Genomic DNA, 11,374 nt, shown 5'->3' on the forward strand with positions numbered 1-11,374 from the left:
GATCTACTTAGGATAATACAGATATTCTGTATTTAAAGAAACATTGTCGTTGTGTCTTCCTTCTCTTCTTTAACCGTGACTCCCTGTAGTTCTGTGAACATGATAATAAAAGCTTCTTTGAAGTCTTTTTCTGGTAAATCTGACATCCAGTCCTTCTCCTAGACAACTTAGGTTGCCTGCTTCTTTTCCCAGAGTGTGAGTCATATTATCCTGTTTCTTTGCATTTTTCAAAAGTTTCTGTTAGAAACTAGATGTTTTAGGTATTACATTGTAGCTTGTAGTAACTCAGAGTCCTGGTGCCTACCACTTTCTGGGGCTTATTATTATTTGTTTGTTGTTGTGGTTGTTGTTGTTTAGTGACTGGCTAGATTGTTTTAGGGATGTCTTCTCCACTTCCACTCCCAGTGTGGAGCCTCTGGTGTTGCTTCTCAAGCAAATGTGGTTATTCCTGAGATGACAGAGGCTAGGCAGGGTGCTCTGCCTTGCTTTTAGAGACCACATCTGGGTGTTGAACTCCATTAATTACTGTTGGATTGCTCTATTATTTTCAACGATGCCTGGGGCATAAATTGTCCTAGGAACTAATCCATTCAAATCTCATTTAAAGGAAGAGTCTCTGAGGTCACTGTTTGATATTTAGTCTACCCCAGGAGACCTCTTCCTAGATTTCTTATTTCTGGTTATCTTCTAAAAACTAGCCAGACCACGGTTTAGCCTGTATCTTGAGTTTCCTACTCTTTCCTTACCACAACCTGTTGAGTGCCCGTAGGCTTCATCTTCTTTACTTTCTGTTGAAGTAGTAGTGGTAGTTGTTATTGTTTTTAGTGCTGGGATTCCCATTCTCTTGCAATGCTAAACTAGTTGCATCCCTAACCCTTTTTATTTTACTTTGAAACAGGGTCACGTGTATATCATTCCTGTGCTGGCCTGGAATTTGATATTGTCCTCCAGAGTAGCTGGGATTACAGGTGGGTGTCACCAAGCCCAACAGTCATTATTTTTATGAACTGATTTTTTTCCCTCTAGGCAAAATCCCTGAACCCAGGTTCAAGATGTGGGATAGAGGGTGGAGAGCACAGTCATGACAAACTTCTGAGTGACATTTGCCCACTGGTCCTGGAGTAATTAGTTAGAGGGGGGAAGCAGCACGACGGGGGAGGAGGGGAACTAATGGCTTACTTTTCCTGGCATAGAAATTCTGCTTTATAAGCCAAGGGGAAAATGGTCAGAGCCCCAGTATTCTCAACATGTTTCACCCAAAGTAGAACCTCCATTACCTGAGTGGAATTCAGAAGAAGGGAACCCCACCTCTCAGCCATACTCACTTAGGACTTAGCCTCACAACAGGTAGTTGGTGCTGGATGAGCAATGTTGATATCTTCCATGCAGAAGTCCAGAGTAGAGTCTCTGCTGAGTTGGGAATAGGAAGAAAGGAGGAGTCTTAGTTTAAGACTCTCACCTTTCTTTTTTTTTCAGGGGGAGGGCTACCAAGGATTGAATTTAGGAGCACTCAACTACTGAGCCACATTCCCAGCCCTATTTTGTATTTTATTTAGAGACAGGGTCTTACTGAGTTGCTTAGTTCCTCGCTGTTGCTGAGGCTGGCTTTGAACTCACAATCCTCCTGTTTTAGCCTCCTAAGTAGCTAAGATTACAGATGTGTGCCACCACACCAGGCAAGACTCTCAGCTTTCTTACCCAATTTTCATACATTTTCTTACCACCATTTGACTCAGTTATCCCACTTCTCAGTTTATATCCAAAGGACTTAAAATCAGCATACTATAGTAACACGGCCACATCAATGTTTATAGCACCTCAATTCACAATAGCTAAGCTATGGAACCAAACTAAGTGCCTTTCAACAGATAAATGGATAAAGAAAATGTGGTATATACACAATGGAATATTACTCAGCCATTAAGAAGAATGAAATTATGGCATTTGCTGATAAATGGTTGGCACTGGAGAATATCATGCTAAGTGAAATAAGCCAATCCCCAAAAAACAAAGTTTGAAGGTTCTCTCTGATATGTGGATGCCAACACACAACGAGGGAAGAGTGGGGAGGGGAATAATAGGAGTCCATTGGATTAGACAAAGGGGAATGAAGGGACAGGAGGGGGGAGGAGAATAGGAAGGACATAACTTCCCTATGTTCATATATGAATACATGACCAGTGTAATTCATATCATGTACAACCACAAGAATGGGATCCTAATTAGAGTAAGTTATACTATGTATATATATATATAATATGTCAAAATACACTCTACTGTCATGTATATCTAAAAAGAACAAACAAAGAAAATTGTTGTTTACCCTTAGGACCAGAGGCATTACATAGTTATTTTCCACAAAATGGTTTTACCATGTTCACTGGAGAGTAGTCAGTGTCGTGATGGAAGTCAATCTTCAGCTGTCATTGTCACCAGACAGGGTATGCAGAGGTTTTCCAGAAGAGAGAAAGGGACCTTAGCTCAGCCTTTGCAGGCTCTTGATATGTATTGCTGAATTAAATTTCAGGACATGTCAAAAAGAGGCATAAGCAGGGCTTTATTCAGGAAAATAAGGAAAAAATACTCAAGGGACAGAGAATGTGGGCCACCTACAGTGTGAGGTATGTTTTGGGGGCCTCAGGCTCCTCTTCTTTGTTTTCTTTTGGTACTGGGGATTGAGCGAGGGGTGCTTAACCACTGAGCCATATCCCCAGCCCCTTTTATTTATTTTTTTTTTATTTGGAGACAGGGTCTTGCTAAGTTGCTCAGAGTCTTGCAAAGTTACTGAGGCTGGCTTTGAACTTATGATCCTCCTGCATTGGCCTCCAGAGCCACTGGGATTACAGGCATCCACCACCATGCCTGGCTCGGGTTCTTGTTTAAAGGAAACTTTTAAATGATGAGCTGAGGGGTATGTGGGAGTGGCATCAGTCTGATACACTCAATTTTTTTGATCATGGAACACAGCATGGTTATGGTATTATGGTTCTTTTCAGGATCTTTAGGTTGACATTATCTAGTTGATGCATAACACATGGCATGTATCCCTGACATAGCTCTCTGCAATATTTTTTCCCATTGGCCTTATTTAATTAGTCTAAAGAGAATATATTGTATAAGCTAGCAACCTATGTAGGCATTAATTAACTGGATTCACAAACCTCTAAAACTTATGGACCTTTTAAGAATTCAGACCTGAAGAAAAACAGGTCTGGGGAGCAGGTCTGGGAAGCCTTCAGAGTTACTATTACAGTTTCTTTTCCCTTCCACAGTATCCTTCCTACCCATCCTTATTCTAGCCTACCTCATTATGGCTTTAAAATGTGTTTTAAAAAAATATTTATTTTTTAGTTGTAGTTGGACACAACACCTTTATTTCTCTTGTTTATTTTGTTATGTGATGCTGAGGATCCAACCCAGGGGCTTGCACGTGCGAGGCGAGTGCTCTACCTCTGAGCTACAACCCCAGCCCTGAAAATGTGTTTTTTTTTTTTTAATGCAAAAAAAAAAATACAATGGTTTATGTTTAAGTATAAGGGTCTTTACACCATGTCTGCATGTGATAAAAATAACAATTCTAATAATTATAAATAATAAATTAATATGAACAGTATATAATTTAAATGTAATAAAAATAATAAATTTTCATGTTCATGTTTTTGGTGGTATTATTATAATATAATAGGAAATACATATTTCTTTTATCTTTTATTTTTCACTTGGTCCTTACTTTCATATTCCATTTTTATTGTACATACATATAATACTTATAAATATTAATCTTAATAGGGTCTGATTTTTTATATCAGAGAACATCATCATCTTTTTCCCTCAACTAAGAATTTGTTGAAATAAACACATTGACATAGTAAAGATCTTTAAAAAATATATTGAGACCACAGAAAAGTGATTTACTAAGTACACTGTATCCAGTTCTTCAATGAAAAGAACACTGTCATCATTGGATCAAGAACTTTTTGTTTTGAACTTTGAAGTTCCTACCTAACAGCCCCGTCATTGATGACCTATTTATACATGCTGTAAGTGTTCATGCCCAAAGTGCTATGAGTGTGCTTTATTAAAGAAAGGAGATGATTAGCTAAGTGAGTATAATTTACTATTTCCTTTTGACATATAAATACCTTAACTTCTCAATTCAATTCATTAGAAACACTTAGTTTTTGGCTAACTGGAAAAGAATATTTGTAAACCATTACCTAGTTTATTAATCCAGTAAGCCCCATTGTCTCAGATATGGGACACCTATAAAAACTTAAATTGAACAACAGATATAAAACTTATGGTCATTTTTAAGTTAAATGTTGTATTTAGAGTTTTATTCTTTTGAGAAAAGTAATAGGTGAATGATTAGAGCATTTGAAAAAATATAGACTTCATGTATATATGAAAACATATATAAAGAATACATAAGTTCTAGATTTTTATTTATTTATTTATTTGGTACTGTTGAAGTCAAGGGTTCTTAACCACTGAGAAACATCCCCAGCCCTTTTTTATATTTTATTTTGAGACAGGGTCTCAATAAGTTGCCTAGGGCTTCACTAAATTGTTGAGACTGGCTTTGAACTTGCAATCTTCCTGCCTCAGCTTCCCAAGCTGCTGGAATTACAAGAGTGTGCCACCATGCCCCGCTAGATTTTGGTTTCTAACCTATGTTAATGCACCTGTGTCAATTTCATTGAAATATTCACAGAATTGAAAACTTGGGGATTAATGAGTTAAGGAGCCACTCACTATACATAAGGTACTCTGCTTCTGAGATATTTACAGCAATAGACTAAGATGATGATAGTTCAAAAATGATAATTAACTAGTAGTAAGAAGTACAAATAATTTGTTCTGGATACCAGGGCCATCCTTTCTTTTCAGTACTTTAATAGTGCTTCATAGCTTGATATTCAATCTCATTTAAGGTAGCTACTGTTCGCCTACTTAATAGATGAGGAAACTAGAGAAATTAAGTATGTAACTTATAGCTATACAGTAGAGCTGAGTTTTGAATACAAGTCTTTTGACTCCATAGCTCATGTTCTTAGCAATGGAAAATTTAAGGTCCTTAATTCAGTGTTAGACACATTTGATAAACTCTATGAATATGTGTTCAAATTACAAGTACCTAGCATTGAGAAAGTTTGATAATATGTGACAGGAAATGCTATTGACAACAACAGACCAATCTCTGGAGACATATTTTACACTTTTATTATTATACTCTTCTTATTAGAATTTTATGTTCAAATAAAAGGGATCAAAATTTTACAATGAACATATCCCAGAGACATCTCTCAAATACCACTTACTGAGCACATATATTTCAAAGTTTTCACTATGCCACTGGTATTGACTGCTTTTAAGACAAAAGATTCACAAAATACTGTTTTTTAATTAAAATATAATTCACATGCTATAAAATTCCCCTTTAATGTCTATAGTCAAGCTGGCCCAAGTGCAGTGCTGTTTACAACTAAATGATCACAACCAGGTACAGATTTCTTTGTTCCTTCTCCATTTCCACAGATTCACTTGACTGGACTTATTAATAAATAAATAAAAATGAAGTGTACAATTCAGTTGCTTTTAGTATATTTACAAGAGAACATTTTCTCTTTTTTGGTACCAGGGATTGAATCCAGGGGCGCTTAACCACTGAACCACATCCCCAGCCCTTTTTTATTAATTTTTTTTGAGGCAGGGTCTCACTAAGTTGTTGAGGCTGGCTTTGAACTTGCAATCCTCCTGCCTCAGCTTCCTGAGCTGCTGGAATTACAGGTGTGCATCACTGAACCCAGCTCTTTTTTTTTAAATTTTTTATTCTAATTTGTTACATATGACAGTGGAATGCATTACGATTCATATTACACATATAGAGCACACTTTTTCATATCTCTGGTTGTATACAAAGTATATTCACACCATTCATGTCTTCATATGTGTACTTTGGATAGTGATGTCCATTTCATTCCACCATCATTTCTAACCCCATGCCTCCTCCCTTCCCCTCTTACCCCTCTGCCCTATCTAGAGTTCATCTATTCCTCCCATGCCCCTCCTCCCTACCCCACTATGAATCAGCCTCTTTATATCAGAGAGAACATTCGGTATTTGTTTTTTTGGGATTGGCTAACTTCACTTAGCATTATCTTATCCAACGCCATCCATTTACCTGCAAATGCCATGATTTTATTCTCTTTTATTGCTGAGTAATATTCCATTGTGTATATATACCACATTTTAAAAAATTCATTCATCTACTGAAGGACACCTAGGTTGGTTCCACAATTTAGCTATTGTGAATTGTGCTTCTATAAACATTGATGTGGCTGTGTCCCCAGAGTATGCTGTTTTTAAGTCCTTTGGGTATAGACCAAGGACAGGGATAGCTGGGTCAAATGGTGGTTCCATTTCCAGTTTTCCAAGAATTCTCCATACTACTTTCCATATTGGCTTCACCAATTTGCAGTCCCACCAGCAATGTAGGAATGTGTCTTTTTCCCCACACCCTCGCCAACACATATTGTTGTTTGTATGCATAATAGCTGCCATTCTGACTGACATGAGATGAAATCTTAGAGTGGTTTTGATTTGCATTTCTCTAATTGCTAGAGGTGATAAACATTTTTTCATATATTTGTTGATTGTTTGTATATCATCTTTTGAGAAGTGTCTGTTCAGGTCCTTGGCCCATTTATTGATTGGGTTATTTGTTTTTTGGTGTTTAGCTTTTTGAGTTCTTTATATGCCCTAGAGATTAGGGCTCTTTCTGATGCATGAGGGGTAAAACTTTGCTCCCATTCTGTAGGCTCCCTATTCACCTCACTGATTGTTTCTGAGAGGAAATGTTTTAATTTGAATCCATCCCATTTGTTGATTCCTGATTTTAATTCTTGTGCTATAGGAGTCTTATTAAGGAAGTTGGGACCTAATCCCACATAATGGAGATTAGGGGCTACTTTTCTTTTCTATTAGATGCAGAGTTTCTGGTTAAATTCCTAGGTCCTTGATCCACTTTGAGTTTTGTGCATGGTGAGAGATTGGGGTTTAATTTCATTTTGTTGCATATGGATTTCCAGTTTTCTCAGCACCATTTGTTGAAGAGGTGTCTTTTCTCCAATGTATGTTTTTGGCACCTTTGTCTAATATAAGATAATTGTAATTATGTGGGTTTGTCTCTGTGTCCTCTATTCTGTACCATTGGTCTACCAGTCTATTTTGGTGCCAATACCATGCTGTTTTTGTTACTACTGTTAAGGTCTAGTATAGTGATTCCACCTGCTTCATTCTTCTTGCTAAGGATTGCTTTAGCTATTCTGGGTCTCTTATTTTTCCAGATGAATTTCATGACTGCTTTTTCTATTCGTACCCAACTCTTATATTGTGGTGCTGGGATTTAACCAAATGGAACTCTATCACTGAGCTACGTCCCCAACCTTTTTATTTTTTATTTTGAGACAGGATCTCACCATGTTGCCCAGGCTAGCCTCAAATTTGAGATGCTCCTGACTTGCATGCACCACCATACCTGGCTTTAAAATATATTTTAAATTGGTATATATTTTTTAACATAGGGAGAAATAGTAGTTCAATATCCTGTTAAGCCATTGCAGTACCCTGATTGCTTTCTATTAAATCATCTGATAAATAGCAGAAATAATGATTTTAGCAAAAATTGCTATTTGTTCAAAACAAATGCTGTAGTAATTACAACGATATGGTGCTGGCATCAAGTCAGACACATAGACCAATGGAACAGAAGAGTGAGCACAGAAGTAAACCCTCAAGTATATGGTACAATGACTTTTTTAAGAAATATTTTTTAGTTGTCAATGGACCTTTATTTTCATCTTTTTATATGTGGTGCTGAGAATTGAACTCAGTGCCTCACATATGCCAGGCAAGTGCTCTAACACAGCTATAATCCCAGCCTTTGGTATAATGACTTTTGACAAGTGTGCCAAACCACACTGTAGGGAAAGACTCTTAAACAATGTTTAGAAAGCTAGCTCCTTACTTTATACCATACACAAAATGAATTCAAAATGGATTGCTGACATAAATGTATGACCTAAAAAATAAAATTCTCAAAAAACTAAAACAAAACAAAACAAAACAAAACTTTACAAGAAGAACAGAAACAAAAACATTTATAAAACTCCTGGCTGGGCATGGTGGCGCACACCTGTAATCCCAGTGGCTTGGGAGACTGAGACAGGAGAATCATGAGTTCAAATACAGCCTCAGCAACAGTGAGGCACTAAGCAATGTTGAGAGCCACAGTTTAGTCAAATGATGCCTGAGGTGAGGCAAAGAACCTCATCCCCCCCACTGGCACCAAGGCCAAATTTGGGGGCCAACAGAGGTGAGGCAAAGAACCTCACCCCCCCACTGGTACCAAGGCCAAATTTGGGGGCCAACAGAGGTGAGGCAAAAAACCTCACCCCGCCACTGGTGCAAAGGCCTATCCACAAGTATGGCTGTATGCTGGACCGGTAGCCAATGGCGGGTAAGATCCAATTACAATGGTACCAACCTAAGACAGGAGGCTGACACCTTGAGGTCAGCTCATCCAATGACAGGTAAGGACCATATGTAGTATTGGACAACCTAAGACAGGCACGGTCCCTAAGCCACATGCTTATTGTTTAATTAAACAGAAGGGGGCAGATGTTGAGTGCCGCAGTCTGGCTGGGCACAATTCAGGAGCCACTTGTCAAAAGAAAGAAACTTTATTTTTAGAACCACACATGCCAAACAAAACAGCTCCTCAGGAAAAACCCTCAGAGCCCAACTGCCACCACCGGCTTCCCACAAGCCTCTCCACCTCCCACAATCCTCCGCTCTTGAGGCTGATTGGCTGGGTCGTGTGGGTGGAGCCAAAAAAAAGTCCCCCAATGAGCAGCTCCGTGGTCTGAAAGGGCGGGGAAACAGCCCAATGAGCATCACCGCAGAGGAGCCAATCAGTTGGCAGCTAGAAGTTGCTGGGGCCCCTGTGAGCCAATCATCAGCTGGCAGCTGGAAGTTTGCTGGGGCCCCTTCTGCTGTGGCTCTCAACAGTTGAGAGCCACAGTTTAGTCAGAATGATGCCTGGCATTTTTGCCAGAGGGAATGGTTGAAAGGTGACCCTGCTCCAGGATTAGGGCGACTTTTCCTCATCACTCACTCCTGAGTGTCCCGGGGCTCCCCATACGGGCCACCAAATGCCGCAGTCTGGCTGGGCACAAAATAACGGAGCTGCCACAAAGCCTTGTAGGTTCAAACAGCAACTCTTTATTCCCGAACTCTCACCGGCACTCTACATATACTCCGGGAACACACTGCCTCCACCGGGCTCGCACACCAATTCTCTCAGAACCCCACCAAGAACTCAATGGGAACTCCAAAGTAGCGGGCGCCTGAGGCAGCAGGATTCGCCCGCCCTAATCCTGGAGCCACCCTATTCCCAGCAGGATCCGCCCTAATCCGGGAGCCGCCTAATCCCGGAGCAGGGTCACCTTTCAACCATTCCCTCTGGCAAAATGCCAGGCGTCATTCTGACTAAACTGTGGCTCTCAACAAAGCAACTCAGTGAGACCCTGTCTCTAAATAAGATACAAAATTGGGCTGGGGATGTGGCTAAGTATTTGAGTACCTCTGAGTTCAATCCCCACTACCATCAATCTATCTATCTATCTATCTATCTATATCTATCTATCTATCTATCTATCTATCTATCTCCTGGAAGAAAACAAGGGGAAAGCTTCTTGACACTGTCCTCGGCAATGTTTTTTTTGTATATGACACCAAAAACATAGGCAAAGGAAAGTAAAAATAGATGAATGGGATTACATCAAACTTAATGACTTCCTCACATCAAAGGAAATAATTATTAGAGTGAAAAGCCAATCCTGGAGGAGGGTTATGATTTCTAATTGTAAAGTATATAATGGAATAAAAATTGCAATTTACAAATCTGAAAAAGATAATATTCCAAATATATGAAAAAGTACAACTTAACAATAACAGTGCAACTAAAAAGTGGGCAAAAGACCCAATCAGATATTTCTCCAAAAAATATATACAAATGGCCAACAAGCATATGAAAAGATGCTCAACATCACTAATCATTAAAACAATGCAAATTTGTTAAAAAAGGAAAAGCAGAACAAGTGTCAGCAAGAATGTAGAAAAGTTGAAACTTTTGTGCAATACTGGTGGGAATATGGAATGACAAGACACCAGGGAAAACAGTATGGAGGTTCCTCAAAAAACTTAACACAGAATTGTCATATAATTCAGGAATCTCACTTCTTGGGAAAAGTGATTTTTCCCCCCAATGGTAGAGACTCCCTGCATGCTAGACAAGCACTCTACTACTGAGCTATGCCCCAGCCCTTAAAGTCGAATCTTGAAAAGATATTTGCATACCTACAAGCATTGCAGCATTAGTTACAGTAGTCAAGAAATGGAAGCAGCTCAAATACTCATTGGTAGACGAATGGATAAAGAATGTGATATGTTCCTACAATGGAATACTGTTCAGGCTTTTTTTAAAGAAGATGATGGAGATGGGCGCAGTGATGTGTGCCTGTGCCTGTAGTCCCAGCTATTGGGGAGGCTGAGGCAAGTGGACGGCTTGAACCTAAGAGTTAGAGGCCAGCCTGGGCAACCTTAAAGCTTTGGACTGAAAAAAAAAATTATAAAGCAATAAAATAAACATCTCTGGGAGTGTGGTATAGTTCAGGGGTACAGCACTTGCTTAGCATGAGCAAGGTGCTAGGTTGGGTCCTAGAACTCAAAAAGAAAGAAAGAAAAGGAAAGGACAAAACAAAACAATTTTTTTCTTTCTTTACTTTGTTTCACTTATCACTGTTTACATTGCTAGAAAACAGAAGTGGGTTTTTTTTTTTTTAGGGCAGTACCAGAAAAGATTAGTGAATCATAAACTTTCTGTTCTGTTTCCTACATTCAGACAATTTGATTTTATGCCAGTTTTGATCAAGTGAAATTCTTCCCAAGTGCTAAACAAACTGATTTGACACACCTGTTTGAGAAATAACAATAAATTTAATTTTAAAGTCTGTAAGTGATTAAAAAGACACTGCAAAAAATTACAACTTAGGTGCATGGTGCTGATAGTTTTTTGTTTAATTTTGGCTCTTTGTTTGAACCCAGGGGCTGGGATCTATCCCCAGCCCTTTTTTGAGACAGGGTCTCCTTAAGTTGCTGAGACTTCCTTTTGAATATGTGATGTTCCTGCCTCAGCCTCCCAAGTCACTACAATTACAGGCATGTGCTACCACACCTAGCTGTGATAGTTATAGCACAGGAAGAAAGAAAAAAGGTCAAAGGCTGCACAACTGTGCATCAGGTTGATCCG

The sequence above is a fragment of the Callospermophilus lateralis genome, chromosome 2 (assembly GCF_048772815.1).
Source record: "Callospermophilus lateralis isolate mCalLat2 chromosome 2, mCalLat2.hap1, whole genome shotgun sequence".
NCBI classification, from domain to species: Eukaryota; Metazoa; Chordata; class Mammalia; order Rodentia; family Sciuridae; genus Callospermophilus; species Callospermophilus lateralis.